At 47.1% G+C, this 14,268-nt stretch overlaps 1 protein-coding gene across 2 annotated transcripts in view; it reads left to right on the forward strand.

Moving 5' to 3' along the window:
* Window positions 1-14,268, forward strand: part of USP7 (ubiquitin specific peptidase 7) — a 1,253,379-nt gene that overhangs the window by 847,256 nt on the left and 391,855 nt on the right. The window lies entirely within an intron of this gene.

The following is a 14,268-nucleotide window of genomic DNA, read 5'->3' on the forward strand; positions in this document are numbered from 1 at the left end:
TAATAAGCCACAAACACGTTCTTGTCAAAACAGACAACATGACAACGATGTATTACCTAAACAAACATGGAGGAACACACTCAACACAGTTGTGTCTCCTGGCACAGAGAATATGGCATTGGGCAATTCACAACCACATTCGCCTAATAGCACAGTTTATTCCAGGGATTCAGAATCAGTTAGCAGACAATCTCTCTCGAGATCACCAACAGATCCACGAATGGGAGATTCACCCCCAAATACTAAACACTTACTTCCAAAGTTGGGGAACACCACAAATAGACCTATTTGCAACAAAAGAAAACGCAAAATGCTAAAACTTCGCAGCCAGGTACCCACAAGATCAGTCTCAGGGCAATGCATTATGGATGAGTTGGTCAGGGATATTTGCATACGCTTTTCCCCCTCTCCTACTCCTTCCATATATGGTAAACAAATTGAGTCAAAACAAACTCAAACTCATACTAATAGCACCAGCTTGGGCAAGACAACCTTGGTACACAACACTACTAGACCTCTCAGTAGTGCGTCATGTCAAACTACCAAACAGACCAGATATGTTAACTCAGCACAAACAGATCAGACACCCAAATCCAGCATCGCTGAATCTAGCAATTTGGCTCCTGAAGTCTTAGAATTCGGACACTTAGACCTTACACAGGAATGTATGGAAGTCCTAAGACAAGCTAGGAAACCAACCACTAGACATTGCTATGCAAATAAGTGGAAAAGATTTGTTTATTATTGCCATAATAATCAAATTCAACCCTTACACGCATCTGCCAAAGACATCGTAAGCTACTTACTACATTTGCAAAAGTCAAAGCTAGCTTTTTCATCCATTAAGATACATCTTACCGCAATTTCAGCTTATCTGCAAATTACGCACTCGACTTCACTATTTAGGATACCAGTCATAAAAGCGTTTATGGAAGGCCTAAAGGGAGTTATACCACCAAGAACACCACCAGTTCCTTCGTGGAACCTCAACATTGTCTTAACACGACTCATGGGTCCACCTTTTGAACCCATGCACTCATGTGAAATGCAATACTTAACATGGAAAGTTGCATTTCTAATTGCCATCACATCTCTAAGAAGAGTAAGTGAGATACAAGCATTTACCATACAAGAACCATTTATTCAGATACACAAGCATAAAGTAGTTTCACGAACAAATCCTAAATTCTTACCAAAAGTCATATCACCGTTCCACTTGAATCAAACAGTAGAACTACCAGTGTTCTTCCCAGAGCCAGATTCTGTAGCAGAAAGAGCACTACATACATTAGACATCAAAAGAGCGTTAATGTACTACATTGACAGAACAAAACAAATTCGGAAAACAAAACAATTATTTGTTGCTTTCCAAAAACCTCATGCAGGAAATCCAATTTCAAAACAAGGCATTGCTAGATGGATAGTTAAATGCATTCAAACCTGCTATCTCAAAGCAAAAAGACAACTGCCTATTACACCAAAGGCACACTCAACTAGAAAGAAAGGTGCTACTATGGCCTTTCTAGGAAACATTCCAATGACTGAAATATGTAAGGCAGCCACATGGTCTACGCATCATACGTTTGCCAAGCACTACTGCGTGGATGTGTTAACAGCACAACAAGCCACAGTAGGCCAAGCAGTACTACGAACTTTGTTTCAAACAACTTCAACTCCTACAGGCTGAACCAACGCTTTTGGGGAGATAACTGCTTACTAGTCTATGCAAAGCATGTGTATCTGCAGCTACACATGCCATCGAACGGAAAATGTCACTTTCCCAGTGTACATCTGTTCGTGGCATGAGACGCCGCAGATTCACATGCGCCGACCCGCCTCCCCGGGAGCCTGTAGCCGTTTCGAAGTTGATCTTGAACATTTGTAAATTTGTAATTATATCACCTTAAACTACATTATGTACATACATATTTATTCCATTGCATGCGCACTATTACTATAATACACAACTCCTACCTCACCCTCTGCGGGGAAAACAATCTAAGATGGAGTCGACGCCCATGCGCAATGGAGCCGAAAGGGAAGGAGTCCCTCGATCTCGTGACTCGAAAAGACTTCTTCGAAGGAAAACAACTTGTAACACTCCGAGCCCAACACTAGATGGCGGGATGTGCAAAGCATGTGAATCTGCAGCGTCTCATGCCAAGAACAGATGTACACTGGGTAAGTGACATTTTCCATATTTTTCATCTTGGCAATTTTTGCCTTTTGTAGGAAGTTGGCTCTGTATGTACTATTTCAAAGTAAGAAATAGTGTGCACAGAAGTCAAAGGGTTCCCCTTAGAGGTAAGATAGTGGCAAAAAGAGATAATTCTAATGCTCTATTTTGTGGTAGTGTGGTAGAGCAGTAGGCTTATCAGAGGAGTAGTGTTAAGCATTTGTTGTACACACACAGGCAATAAATGAGAAACACACACTCAAAGACAATTCCAGGCCAATAGGTTTTTATATAGAAAAATATATTTTCTTTGTAAATCTTGAACCTGTGGTTCTTAAAATAAACTATCAATACTTTAAATGAACGGTATTTCACTCAGGTATCATAGGAACTTTGAATCCGCAAAATAGCTTGTACAGTTTTGGCAAAAATGGCAATAAGCTATTTTAAAACTAGACAGTGCAAATCTCAACAGTTCCTGGGGGAGGTAAGTGTTTGTTAGTTTTGCAGGTAAGTAAACCACCTACAGGGTTCAAAGTTGGGTCCAAGGTAGCCCTCCATTGGGAATTCAGGGCAACACCAAAGTTACCACACCAGCAGCTCAGGTCCGGTCAGGTGCAGAGGTGAAAGTGGGTCCCAAAACGCATAGGCTTCAATGGAGAAGGGGGTGCCCCGGTTCCAGTCTGCCAGCAGGTAAGTACCTGTGTCTTCGGAGGGCAGACCAGGGGGGTTTTGCAGGGCACCGGGCGGGACACAAGTCAGCACAAAAAGCACACCCTCAGCGGCACAGGGGCGGCCGGGTGCAGTGTGCAAACAGGTGTCGGGTTTTCAATGGAGTTCAATGGGAGACCAAGGGGTCTCTTCAGCGATACAGGCAACGGGGGGGGGGGGGCTCCTCTGGGTAGTCACCACCTGTGCAAGGGACAGGGCCACCTTGGGGTCGCTCCTGCACTGGAGGTCAGATCCTTCAGGTCCTGGGGGCTGCGGGTGCAGTGTCTTTACCAGGGGTCGGGTCTTTGAAGCAGGCAGTCGCGGTCAGGGGGAGCCTCGGGATTCCCTCTGCAGCCGTTGCTGTGGGGGTTCGGGGGGGTCAACTCTGGCTACTCACAGTTGCCGGGGAGTCCTCCCTGTAGTGTTTGTTCTCCACAAGTCGAGCCGGGGGCGTCGGGTGCAGAGTGCAAAGTCTCACGCTTCCGGCGGGAAACGTGTGTTCTTTCAAAGTTGCTTCTTTGTTGCAAAGTTGCAGTCTTTGTGGAGCAGAGCCGCTGTCCTCGGGAGTTCTTGGTCCTTTTAAATGCAGGGTAGTCCTCTGAGGCTTCAGGGGTCGCTGGACCCTGTTGAACGTGTCGCTGGAGCAGTTCTTTAGAAGTGGGGAGACAGGCCGGTAGAGCTGGGGCCAAAGCAGTTGTTGTCTCCGTCTTCTCTGCAGGTTTTTCAGCTCAGCAGTCCTTCGTCTTAGGTTGCAGGAATCTATCTTGCTGTGTTCTGGGAGCCCCTAAATACTCGATTTAGGGGTGTGTTTAGGTCTGGGGTGTTAGTAGCCAATGGCTACTAGCCCTGATGGTGGCTACACCCTCTTTGTGCCTCCTCCCTATTGGGGGAATCCTTGATCTGCAAGATGGAGGATTTCTAAAAGTCAGTCACCTCAGCTCAGGACACCTTAGGGGCTGTCCTGACTGGCCAGTGACTCCTCCTTGTTCTCATTATCTCCTCCGGCCTTGGCGCCAAAAGTGGGGCCGTGGCCGGAGGGGACGGGCAACTCCACTAGCTGGGGTATCCTGGGGTGCTGTAACAAAGGGGGTGAGCCTTTGAGGCTCACCGCCAGGTGTTACAGTTCCTGCAGGGGGAGGTGAGAAGCACCTCTAACCAGTACAGGCTTTACTAGCCACAGAGTGACAAAGGCACTCTCCCCATGTGGCCAGCAACGTGCTGGTGTGTGGCAGGCTGCTAAAACTAGTCAGCCCACACTGGTAGTCGGTATGGTTTCAGGGGGCATCTCCAAGATGCCCTCTGGGGTGTATTTCACAATAAATGTACACTGGCATCAGTGTGCATTTATTGTGCTGAGAAGTTTGATACCAAACTTCAGTTTTCAGTGTAGCCATTATGGTGCTGTGGAGTTCGTGCATGACAGACTCCCAGACCATATACTCTTATGGCTACCCTGCACTTACAATGTCTAAGATTTGGCTTATACACTGTAGGGGCATAGTGCTCATGCACTTATGCCCTCACCTATGGTATAGTGCACCCTGCCTTAGGGCTGTAAGGCCTGCTAGAGGGGTGACTTATCTATACCTATAGGCAGTGTGAGGTTGGCATGGCACCTGGAGGGGAGTGCCATGTCGACTTAGTCATTTTATCCCCACCAGCACACACAAGCTGGCAAGCAGTGTGTCTGTGCTGAGTGAGGGGTTCCCAGGGTGGCATAAGACATGCTGCAGCCCTTAGAGACCTTCCCTGGCATCAGGGCCCTTGGTACCAGGAGTACCAGTTACAAGGGACTTACCTGGATGCCAAGGTGTGCCAATTGTGGAAACAAAAGTACAGGTTAGGGAAAGAACACTGGTGCTGGGGCCTGGTTAGCAGGCCTCAGCACACTTTCAAATCATAACTTGGCATCAGCAAAGGCAAAAAGTCAGGGGGTAACCATGCCAAGGAGGCATTTCCTTACACCTTTCTTATAGGCATGAAAGTATTTTTACTCCAAACAGTCAGAGGTAAAATGTATAATGGTTGGTTCTTCCATGACTCTGCGCTTCTGGCGTGGGAAGTTGTGGAAAAGAACTGACGTACGCGCGCCGAGACGGCATCTATATAGACAAACATGACGTCCTCGACGGCCCTGACGACGCACGCAGAGCTGGTCGACACGCGGATCCGAACGACGCCTCCCGACGGCGCGCGCGCAGGGTGCTGCTCAGAAAAAACTCCGGATTCGAAGCTGACCCCAGGGAATTCTAAGGTAAGGAATCTGCAGCTAGATAGTCTCTACCAGATACCTCGTTACCGAAGGTAAGTAACTTGTTCTTTAGTTGCATTTTCTCCCATCTTTTGTAAGATGTTTTTATCTTTCACTAGAAATTATTTTGGTTTTTTTCTAATTTGATCAAGTTTGGAAGACCCTCTCTGATCCAGATTGGTGTTCTCTTCATATTACCTACTGCAAATATTCCAAGGAGTGGAATAAATATATTAATGAAATTTCAGCACTATAGTCGGATATACCAGATTGCCGCTTTCTTATCTGAGGCATAACTCATTATTAATTCCTTATTATAAATCCTATATTGAGCACTTAAATAGGACCTAGAACAAAACTAATGCGCTCAGAACGTTATGACTTTAGGCTTAAATTTGATAGCAGTCCTCAATCTGTGGTTAATAGGTTTAGAATTCTCATTCCATCAGACCATCCAAAACCTCCTTCTACCACTTATCTCCGTTACCCCTTTATACAGACTCTTCCCTCCTCCATCTCTCCTTTACTCATCCCAAGCCTCATCTTATTACGCTAAACTCCCAATTAACACTTCTCGATTCTTCCCTCCATTCTATCAAACCTACTAACAAACTCACATATTCTCTGCTCAAATCAACTCATACTAATACTAAAACTGTACTCATATTTCCCTGTACCAATCCTTTTGGGTTCCAGAGTAACGTGCAATTTGCAGAAAAGCGCTTGGATGCATCATCAGGGGTAATAAGCGCTACATAAATACAATCGCAGTTTGAGCCCATGCACAAAGCTGCAATCCAATTTACCCTGTTAAAAACTGCTTTTCTGATAGCTATCACATTGCTACAAAGAGTAAGCGAGATTCAAGTTTTAACAATACAGGAACCTTACATGCAAATCCTCAGATAAGGTAGTTCCTAGAACAAAACCCCAATTCCTACCTAAAGTGGTGAGTAAATTCCACGTCAGCCAGACCATCCTGTTGCCAGTATTATTTAAGATCTCACAAACACAAATGGAAAGAGAATTCCATACCCGGGATGTAAGGTTGGCACTGACAAACTAGTTGGAGGAGACCAAGCAGTTCCTTAAAGAGAACCAACTCTTAGTTTCATATGCCAAATCCAGTAAGGGGGTTCCCAGTCACAAAGGGGACTTGCACGATGGATCGAGGAAACAATCCAAACATGCTTCTCATCAGCTGGCAAACGCCTACCTCACCGGCCAAAAGCACAGTCCACAAGGAAAAAGGGCGGAACACTAGCCTTCATGGCAAATGTGCCCCTAGACACTATCTGCGTAGCAGCAACATGGGCTCCCCCACATGTGTTCACAAAACATTGTGTGGACATCCAAATGCATAAAGAAGCCCAGGTGGGACCGAAGTTACTAAAGCACCTGTTTGCAAGCTCACCATTTCACCCCAACCAACCCAAATAAAGGGGAAACGGCTACTTAATCAAAAGCACAGCATGTGAATCCATTCAAGGATTCATGCTGCAAAACAAATTTGTTACTTACCAGTAGGATCTTCAGGACCTAATCACTAGATGGTGGAATAATGCACAACATATGAATCCATAAAACTCTTCAAGCTGCAAAACTAGTTCCACTGGTAAGTAAGGTTGGTGAACAAAGTTCTCCAAGGCTTGCAAAGCTTCAGTGCAGCTTATCTAGATGAAATAGCTGTCTTTAGCTCCACCTGGGAGGATAACCTGGTCTAGAGGCCTTAGAAAAGGCAGGCCTCACTATCAAGACATCAAAATGCCAGAGAGTTTAGAAAAGTGGTGTTCGATGGCATCTGTCGCTGGAGATACACATGTTGTGCATAGCCCACCATCTGGTGTTGGGTCGGAGTGTTACAAGTTGTTTTTCTTCGAAGAAGTCTTTCGAGTCACGGGACCGAGTGACTCCTCCTCTTCGTCTCCATTGCGCATGGGCGTCGACTCCATCTTCGATTGTTTTCTTTCCGCCATCGGGTTCGGACGTGTTCCTGTCGCTCCGAGTTTCGGAACGGAAAGTTCGCTATCTATCGGAAGATTACGTCGGTATTGTTGCGTTCGGGATCGGCTTAGATTGAATCGACACCGCATCGAAGATTGAAGAGCTCCGGTGCCCTTCGGGGTAGCTTCCGATCCCCAGTCGGGGCCTGGTCGGCCCGACCGCGTGTACAACAACGCTGATGGAACGGACCCCGTTCCGTTTCTGTCCCAAATGCCACAACAAATACCCGTATACAGACAAACATTTGGTCTGTAACCTGTGCCTGTCGCCTGAGCACAGTGAAGAGACTTGCGAGGCCTGTCGTGCGTTCCGGTCCCGAAAGACACTTCGTGACCGTCGAGCCAGAAGACTTCAGATGGCGTCCACGCCGACAGCACACCGAGAGTTCGAGGAACAAGAGGAAGAAGAAACCTTCTCGATCCACGAATCGGACTCCGAGGAATTCGACGATTCAAGAACTGTGAGTAAGACGTCGAAGAAACAAAAGAAAAGTGACAAGGCCCAGGGGACGCCACTGCCACCAGGCCATGGCTCGACCCATAAATTCGGTGACCGACCATCGGCACCGAAAAAGGCCGACACAGTGCCGAGATCATCCGACTCCGGTCGAGACACCGGCACGCAGCCTTCTCGGGACCGAGAAAGTGCTGCTGAAAAGGATCGACGCCGAGATAGCGGTGCCGAAACGGCTCGACGCCGAGACAGCGGCACCGAGGAAGATCGACGCCGAGAGGCTTCGACTCTAAAAAAGAAGAAGGTCACCTCTGAGCCGAAAAGGCATACAGACAGGGTTTCGGTGCCGGAACGACCCGCAACCGACCCAGTTACCGGTTCCTATTCAGAGGAGCAGTCCTTGTCCTCTCAGATGCGAAAGCATAGATTTGAGGGAGAGTTGCAATCCACCGAAGTGGACCATATGCAGAAAGGTATTTTCATACAGGAAGGAACAGGGAAAATAAGCACCCTTCCCCCTACAAGCACCACAAACAAAAATGGTGAAAAAGGTAACTCCGCCACCCTCTCCTCCACCTGTAACTAACATTTCGCCAGCACAAACTCCATCACATTCCCCGGCTCACACCACCGTGAGCCAAGGTGACCAGGACCAAGACGCTTGGGACTTATACGACGCCCCAGTGTCGGACAACAGTCCAGAGGCGTATCCCACAAAGCCCTCACCACCAGAAGACGGCACAGCTTATTCACAAGTGGTGGCTAGAGCGGCAGAGTTCCACAACGTAAACCTCCACTCGGAACCAGTCGAGGATGACTTCTTATTCAACACCCTCTCATCCACCCACAGCTCCTACCAAAGCCTGCCTATGCTCCCAGGAATGCTTCGGCACGCAAAGGAAATCTTCAAGGAGCCGGTCAAAAGTAGGGCAATCACACCAAGGGTTGAAAAGAAATACAAAGCGCCTCCCACAGACCCTGTTTTCATCACCACACAGCTGCCACCAGATTCTGTCGTAGTAGGAGCAGCTCGCAAGAGAGCCAACTCCCACACATCTGGGGATGCACCACCCCCAGATAAAGAGAGCCGCAAGTTCGATGCAGCCGGAAAGAGTCGCAGTACAAGCTGCAAACCAGTGGCGCATCGCTAACTCTCAAGCACTACTTGCGCGCTATGACGGAGCCCATTGGGACGAGATGCAACACCTCATTGAGCATCTACCCAAGGAACTACAAAACAGGGCGAAACAGGTGGTTGAGGAAGGACAGAACATATCTAATAATCAGATACGCTCCTCTATGGACGCAGCAGACACAGCTGCAAGGACAATTAACACATCTGTGACTATAAGAAGGCACGCATGGCTACGAACGTCTGGTTTTAAACCAGAGATACAGCAGGCAGTGCTCAATATGCCCTTCAATGAGAAACAACTGTTCGGACCAGAGGTGGACACGGCAATTGAGAAACTGAAAAAGGACACTGACACTGCTAAAGCCATGGGCGCACTCTACTCCCCGCAGAGCAGAGGCACTTACAGCACCTTCCGCAAGACAACCTTTAGAGGGGGGTTTCGGGGTCAGGCCACACAAGCCAGCACCTCACAGGCAACACCGTCCAGCTACCAGGGACAGTACAGGGGAGGTTTTCGGGGCCAATATAGAGGGGGACAATTCCCTAGGAATAGGGGAAAATTTCAAAGCCCCAAAACCCCTACAACCAAGCAGTGACTCACATGTCACTCATCCCCTCCACACAACACCAGTGGGGGGAAGAATAGGTCATTACTACCAAGCATGGAAAGAAATAACTACAGACACTTGGGTCTTAGCAATTATCCAACATGGTTATTGCATAGAATTTCTACAAATCCCTCCAAACATACCACCAAAAGCACAGAATTTATCGAAACAACATTCCGACCTTCTAGAAATAGAAGTCCAAGCATTATTGCAAAAGAATGCAATCGAACTAGTACCAAAGTCACAAATAAACACAGGAGTTTATTCACTCTACTTCTTAATACCAAAAAAGGACAAAACACTGAGACCAATCCTAGACCTCAGAATACTAAACACCTACATCAAATCAGATCACTTTCACATGGTCACGCTACAAGAAGTGTTACCATTGCTAAAACTACAGGACTACATGACAACCTTAGACCTCAAAGACGTGTATTTCCATATACCAATACATCAGTCGCACAGGAAATACCTAAGGTTTGTATTCAAAGGAATACATTACCAGTTCAAAGTATTGCCGTTTGGTTTAACAACCGCACCAAGAGTCTTTACAAAATGTCTAGCAGTAGTGGCTGCACACATCAGAAGGCAGCAAATACATCTATTCCCGTATCTAGACGACTGGCTAATCAAGACCAACTCACTGACAAGGTGCTCACACCACACAAATCAGGTCATACAAAACCTCTACAAACTTGGTTTCACCGTCAACTTTGCAAAATCACACATTCTGCCTTGCAAGGTACAACAATACCTAGGAGCCATAATAGACACAACAAAAGGACTAGCCACTCCAAGTCCACAAAGAATTCAAAATTTCAACAATATCATACGACGCATGTACCCAACACAAAAAGTACAAGCAAAAATGATATTACAACTCCTAGGCATGATGTCCTCATGCATAGCCATTGTCCCGAACGCAAGACTGCACATGAGGCCCTTACAACAGTGCCTAGCATCACAATGGTCACAAGCACAGGGTCACCTTTTAGATCTGGTGTTGATAGACCGCCAAACATATCTCTCGCTTCTATGGTGGAACAGTATAAATTTAAACAAAGGGCGGCCTTTCCAAGACCCAGTGCCACATTATGTAATAACAACAGATGCTTTCATGATGGGGTGGGGAGCACACCTCGATCAACACAGCATACAAGGACAATGGAACGTTCATCAAACAAAACTGCATATAAATCACCTAGAACTGCTAGCAGTTTTTCAAGCACTAAAGGCTTTCCAACCAATCATAACTCACAAATACATTGTTGTCATGTTGTCTGTTTTGACAAGAATGTATTATCTAAACAAACGGGGGACACACTCAACGCAGTTGAACCTTCTAGCACAGAAGATATGGCGATGGGCAATTCACAACCACATTCGCCTAATAGCACAGTTTATTCCAGGGATCCAGAATCAACTTGCAGACAATCTCTCTCGATCACCAACAGGTCCACGAATGGGAAATTCACCCCCAAATTCTAAACACTTACTTCAGACTTTGGGGAACGCCTCAAATAGACTTGTTTGCAACAAAAGAGAACGCAAAATGCCAAAACTTCGCATCCAGATACCCACACAGGCAATCCCAGGGCAATGCCCTATGGATGAACTGGTCAGGGATATTTGCATACGCTTTTCCCCCTCTCCCTCTCCTTCCTTATCTAGTAAACAAATTGAGTCAAACAAACTCAAACTCATATTGATAGCACCAACTTGGGCAAGGCAACCCTGGTACACAACACTGCTAGACCTATCAGTAGTACCCCACATCAAATTGCCCAACAGGCCAGATCTGTTAACACAACACAACCAACCGATCAGGCATCCAGATCCAGCATCGCTGAATCTAGCAATCTGGCTCCTGAAATCCTAGAATTCGGACACTTAGAACTTACCCAAGAATGTATGGAAGTCATAAAGCAAGCCAGAAGGCCATCCACTAGGCACTGCTATGCAAGCAAATGGAAGAGGTTTGTTTGCTACTGCCATCATAATCAGATCCAACCATTACACGCATCTCCAAAGGATGTAGTGGGTTACTTGCTACACTTACAAAAATCTAACCTAGCTTTCTCTTCCATTAAAATACACCTTGCGGCAATATCTGCATACCTGCAGGTTACCTATTCAACTTCACTATATAGGATACCAGTCATTAAAGCATTTATGGAAGGCCTTAAAAGAATTATACCACCAAGGACACCACCCGTTCCTTCATGGAACCTCAATGTTGTCCTAACAAGACTCATGGGTCCACCTTTCAAACCCATGCACTCTTGCGAAATACAGTTCCTAACCTGGAAAGTTGCATTTCTCCTCGCCATCACATCTCTACGAAGAGTAAGCGAAATTCAAGCGTTTACAATACAAGAACCTTTTATCCAACTACACAAAAATAAGGTAAGGACTAATCCTAAATTTTTACCAAAGGTTATTTCACCGTTCCACCTAAATCAAACGGTAGAACTACCAGTGTTCTTCCCACAGCCAGATTCCGTAGCTGAGAGGGCACTACATACCTTAGATGTCAAAAGAGCATTAATGTACTACATTGACAGAACAAAAAACATCAGGAAAACTAAACAACTATTTATTGCATTCCAAAAACCTCATGCAGGAAACCCAATATCAAAACAAGGTATAGCCAGATGGATAGTTAAGTGCATCCAAATCTGCTACCTTAAAGCAAAACGACAGCTGCCCATTACACCAAGGGCACACTCAACCAGAAAGAAAGGTGCTACCATGGCCTTTCTAGGAAATATTCCAATGAACGAAATATGTAAGGCAGCCACATGGTCTACGCCTCACACGTTCACCAAGCACTACTGTATAGACGTGCTATCCGCACAACAAGCCACAGTAGGTCAAGCCGTGTTAAGAACCTTATTTCAAACTACTTCCACTCCTACAGGCTGAGCCACCGCTTTTGGGGAGATAACTGCTTACTAGTCTATGCACAACATGTGTATCTCCAGCGACAGATGCCATCGAACTGAAAATGTCACTTACCCAGTGTACATCTGTTCGTGGCATCAGTCGCTGAAGATTCACATGTGCGCACCCGCCTCCCCGGGAGCCTGTAGCAGTTCGGAAGTTAGCTTAAGCTCTGTACATTTGTAAATATATTATTTAAACCTTTAATAGGTACATACTTAGTCACTCCATTGCATGGGCACTGTTACTACAACACAACTCCTACCTCACCCTCTGCGGGGAAAACAATCGAAGATGGAGTCGACGCCCATGCGCAATGGAGACGAAGAGGAGTTGTCACTCGGTCCCGTGACTCGAAAGACTTCTTCAAAGAAAAACAACTTGTAACACTCCGACCCAACACCAGATGGCGGGCTATGCACAACATGTGAATCTTCAGCGACTGATGCCACGAACAGATGTACACTGGGTAAGTGACATTTTAATTCCGGGGGGCCCCTAAATACTGAATTTAGGGGGGTGTTTAGGTCTGGGAGGGCAGTAGCCAATGGCTACTGTCCTTGAGGGTGGCTACACCCTCTTTGTGCCTCCTCCCGGTGGGGAGGGAGCACATCCCTAATCCTATTGGAGGAATCCTCCAAAATCAAGATGGAGGATTTCTAAAGGCAGTGGTCACCTCAGCTCAGGGCACCTTAGGAACCGTCCTGACTGGTGGGTGACTCCTCATTGTTTTTCTCATTATCTCCCCTGGACTTGCTGCCAAAAGTGGGGGCTGTGTCCAGGGAGCGGGCATCTCCACTAGCTGGAGTGCCCTGGGGCATTGTAACACGAAGCCTGAGCCTTTGAGGCTCACTGCTAGGTGTTGCAGTTCCTGCTGTGGGGAGGTGTGAAGCGCTTCCGCCCAGAGCAGGCTTTGTTTCTGGCCTCAGAGGGCACAAAGGCCCTCACCCCAGGAGGTCAAACTCATCTCTCAGCAGGAGGCTGGCACAGACCGGTCAGTCCTGCACTGAAGGATTGGGTAAAACACAGGGGGCATCTTCTAAGAAGATGCCCTCTGTGTGCATTTCGTAATAAATCCAACACTAGCATCAGTGTGGGTTTATTATTCTGAGTAGTTTGGCACCAAACTTCCCAGTACTCAGTGTAGCCATTATGGAGCTGTGGAGCTCGTTTTTGACAAACTCCCAGTCCATATACTTAATATGGCCTCACTGTACTTACAATGTCCAAGAATAGACTTAGACACTGTAGGGGCATATTGCTCATGTAGCTATACCCTCACCTGTGGTATAGTGCACCCTGCCTTAGGGCTGTAAGGCCTGCTAGAGGGGTGACTTAACTATGCCACAGGCAGTAGTTTGTGGGCATGGCATCCTGAGGGGGATGCCATGTCGACTTTGCCTTTTTCTCACCACCAACACACACAATCTACAATGGCAGTATGCATGTGTTAGGTGAGGGGTCCCTTAGGGTGGCACAACATATGATGCAGCCCTTAGGGATTTTCCCTGGTCACAGGGCCCTTGGTACTACTGGTATCTTTTACAAGGGACTTATCAGTGTGCAAGGGGTGTGCCAATTGTGGAAACAATGGTACATTTTAGGTGAAAGAACACTGGTGCTGGGGCCGGGCCCCCGTACTCCCACAGCGATGCATGCAGAGAGAATCCAGAGGCTCCCCCTGACCGCGACTGCCTGTAAAAAGGAACCCAATGCCTGGACCAATCAATGCATCCGCAGCCCCCAGGACCAGACAGAACTGAACCTCAGTGCAGGAGCGACCATCAGGCGGCCTTCTGCCTAGCCCAGTTGGTGGCTGGCCGAGAAGCGCCCCCCCCCCCCCCGTGCCCTGCCTGCACCGCTAGAGAGACCCCCGGGTCCCTCCATTGATTATAATACAAAACCTGACGCCTGCCTTGCACACTGCACCCAGCCGCCCCTGTGCCGCTGAGGGTGTTTTTTCTGTGGCTACTTGTGTTCTACA

The sequence above is a fragment of the Pleurodeles waltl genome, chromosome 10, assembly GCF_031143425.1.
Source record: "Pleurodeles waltl isolate 20211129_DDA chromosome 10, aPleWal1.hap1.20221129, whole genome shotgun sequence".
NCBI lineage: Eukaryota > Metazoa > Chordata > Amphibia > Caudata > Salamandridae > Pleurodeles > Pleurodeles waltl.